This window comes from Peromyscus californicus, unplaced genomic scaffold (assembly GCF_007827085.1).
Source record: "Peromyscus californicus insignis strain IS unplaced genomic scaffold, ASM782708v3 Scaffold_9__1_contigs__length_137607984, whole genome shotgun sequence".
In the NCBI taxonomy this organism is placed as follows: Eukaryota; Metazoa; Chordata; class Mammalia; order Rodentia; family Cricetidae; genus Peromyscus; species Peromyscus californicus.
Window position 1 is genome coordinate 88,492,493 of NW_026294617.1, and position 3,465 is coordinate 88,495,957.

Below are 3,465 nucleotides of genomic sequence, written 5' to 3' on the forward strand. Positions count from 1 at the left end.
AGTTCTGGTTGGGAATGAGATCTCACCTATAATCTTAGCACTCCAGAGCTGGAGCCGTGGTTTCCCTGAGGCAAGCTCACTAGCTATATTAGCTGAGCTAGACCCTTCTGGATTCAGTGGAGATACCATTATTCAATACAGATGGTGGAAAGAAATCAATAAAGTCACCCAATGTTAACCCTTGGGCTCCACATGCACGTGTACACACATACATGCATAGCCACAGACATGTGTGCCTACACTCTTTACAAACCCATGTACACACATGCATGCACACCATTTGCACAGACCAAAAGGGAGAAAGCAAGAAGAAATGTGTTCAAAATCTTAATAATTTATTTCAAATTGAAGTTTATTTTACAAAACAAAAACACTTGTTTCAAAACTAAAAAATAAATAAATAAAAAAGTGAACTCTTGCTGTAAGCCTGTTGCAAAGTGAGCGCTGGAAGCTGGATCTAGTAGGAGGAGGAGAAAGCAAAGGAGTAGGCCAGCCGCAGCGTGCACACACCCTGCACACACTCCTCCCTGGCTGGTGCATCCCAGCTCCTTCCTGCGGTGTCCTCTGTCTGTGTCTAGGGCTCAAAAATCTCCTATCTCTAAGTCTTCCTTCTTCTTAGATTACTGGATTCAGTTTCACAGGGATTCAGGTGTCTTTTAGGTATGAAAGGGATTAGACCTTTGTTTAATGCTGTCTTACTTCAATTAAAAGCTGGCTCCGGAGTTGAGATATAGCTCCCCCTCCTCTAGACCCAAGCATGCTTGTTTAAAAGGTTTCCTCTAAAATTTCTGTCCATATCAGGGGATTCCCCTGCTGCTGCTATGTGACAGAAAGGAGAGCAAAACAAGATAAAGGGACTGACTATTCCCCACGGGGACTATTGCTGCTCATCTCATATGCTTTTGGTTTTGTTCTAACTCTCTAAGACTCTTTTGCTAATGTATAAAGCTTACCTCAAGATCTGTAAGCACATAGGGTAAAGTTACAGATCTGAAAAATCTGGATCCCTTTCCACCCAGGCTGCAATGCTTACACTTACATCAATGGTAAATAGTGAACAGACATTTTGATTTTGTTAAACTTATTTCATAGACCTTGTAGTTGTTATTACTTATTACTGCTATAGACTAACAATCATGTTTTGATCTTTTAAAATTATGAAATTAAAAAAATAGGAAATTCAGAAGATAGTTACATGAAAACCTACTACTTGTCAGTCAATTAAAAATATAATTTAGGAATAGATGGTCACCCCAGCAGCATCCAGTCTGTCCAAACAGGTGTGGAGCTTCAGTACATCTGTGGTCAGGCCCTTTGCCAAGCTAGTGAGGCCCCCTGAGCAGATATATGACATCAAAGGTCGCCCTTTATTCTCCTGCATCTGAACAGAATAAGCTAGCTCAAGTGGAAAAGGAGTCGCTGCTGCTGGGACAACTCCTGAAAGATCCCAAGATATTTTCTGCTGTTCTGAATCCCCACATTAAGTGCTCCATCAAAATGCAAGGCCCAAAGGGCATCATGACAAAGGAAAGGTTTTCTCCCCTGACAGCCAACCTAACAAATTTACTTGCTGAAAACGGTTACCTAAGCAACACCCAGGGAGTCATCTCTGCCTTTCCAGCCATCATGAGTGTCTACCATGGAAAAGTGCCTTGTATGGTGACCACAACATCTCCTGTAGATGAAGCCACTCTCTCTAGGTTAAAGACAGCACTGAAGAGCTTTGTGAGTCCAAGCCAAGTATTGAAATTGGAGGTTCAGATTGACCTGTCGATTGTGGATAGGATGGTTGCTCGAATTGGGGAGACATACATAATATACCTGTAAAGACTAAGATTCAGAAGCTCAGCCAGGCCGTGTGGGAGATGCTCTGAAAAGCTCCATCACCTGTGAAAGTTCTCATACTTGGAGCAACAACAAAATGCTTCCTGAATAGACATAAATAAATAAATAAAATTTAAAAGTAAGTTATGAGGGAGATATGGATGGGTTGTGGGAGAGGGACAGTAATTGTCCTCTGTGTTTTTACCCACTGATAAGCTCATGAGGATCTAGAAGATTGATCTAAACCCGTGGTCACACAGGCATCTCTGGTTAAACACAGTGAATCACAAAACAAACAAATAAAGAATGTGGGAAAAGTCTTGAGAGTAAGAGGGGTGTTGTCAGGAGTGGGAAGGAGAAAAGATAGAGTGGAGATTGAGAGAAATTAGAATGTATTACATATGTATATGAAATTTTGAAAGAAAAATTTTAGTCAGTTAAAGAGAACAGGGTGCCTGAGGGATGGCAACTGGGATTGTGGCTTGGACTTCATAAGCATGAGTGCACACAGGCATGAACACACGCACAAACAAGTGTACCTGCACACATTAAAATACATACACATGCACAAAAAATTATCAAACAAAGAAATTACGTAAACATCTGATATCTTATATATAGACACCACTGTGACAATAACATGTAACCCCTTTTGAAAAGCTTATATATACAGCACCTCTCTTTTTCTTAACTCTTATGCTTAAAATCTATATTAAAATATCTTTTAATAAACCATAGCACAACTCTGTTCAAAAACTATAAAATTAAAAATGATTAGGAATTAGAGTAAAAGACTGCATGTAATAAGAAAAGTAATGTGAACTGACTGGAAGTCAAGAAGGGCACCAGATATGAAAGGGAAGAGGTATGAGAAGGCAGTGGGAGAAGGGAACCAGTGAGGAAAGGATAATGAAACACACATATGAAGATACTGAGATCAAGTCCATTATTTTGTTGCAGTGATGGCTAGTTAATTGTCATTTTGACACAACATAGATCATAGAGGAAGAAAGTCTCACTAACCATTGGCTAGATCAAATTGGCTTCTGAGTATAACCAAGGTGATTTTCTTAACAATGTTAATTAATTTGGGAAGGCCCAGGTCACTGTAGGTAGCACCCTTCTTGGGGTTTGGGTCCCAGACTGTCTAAATGTTGAACAGTAAGTGTGCATGCATTCCCTTGCTCTCTGCTCTTGATCGAGGAAGTGACTAAGTTCTTCAAGTTCACGCATAAATTTCCACAATAGACTCTAACCTGGAATGTAAGCTGATCAATGCCTTTCTTACTTAAGTTGCTTTTACCAGGGCGTTCTATAATAGCCACAGGAAATGAAACTAAGACAACTGCCAACCTAAAAACATTACTAACAATATTAGCTTATGACTTTTTTTATTCTTTTAAACTGAAATTATTTATTTGATTATAATTTTGAAATTAATTTCACCAGCATGATTTCTTCTATAAAGCTCAGAGAAAGAAAGTTTCCCTCATCTGAAGTTCTGTTAGCAGCAATGAGTATTCCTTTCTTGACTTGGTGTCTTAGAGGATGGCGTGCTAACATCATATACCTATAGTAGGTATAGAAAGTGTAGATACACTACTTCTCTCCCACATCTTTACACAGTGGCTTTGGTACCGT

At 39.5% G+C, this 3,465-nt stretch overlaps 1 pseudogene; it reads left to right on the plus strand.

The window, feature by feature from the left end:
- The first annotated feature begins 1,244 nt into the window (after positions 1 to 1,244).
- On the plus strand, positions 1,245 to 1,874 carry LOC128105191 (ATP synthase subunit O, mitochondrial-like; annotated as a pseudogene).
- Positions 1,875 to 3,465: the final 1,591 nt, after the last annotated feature.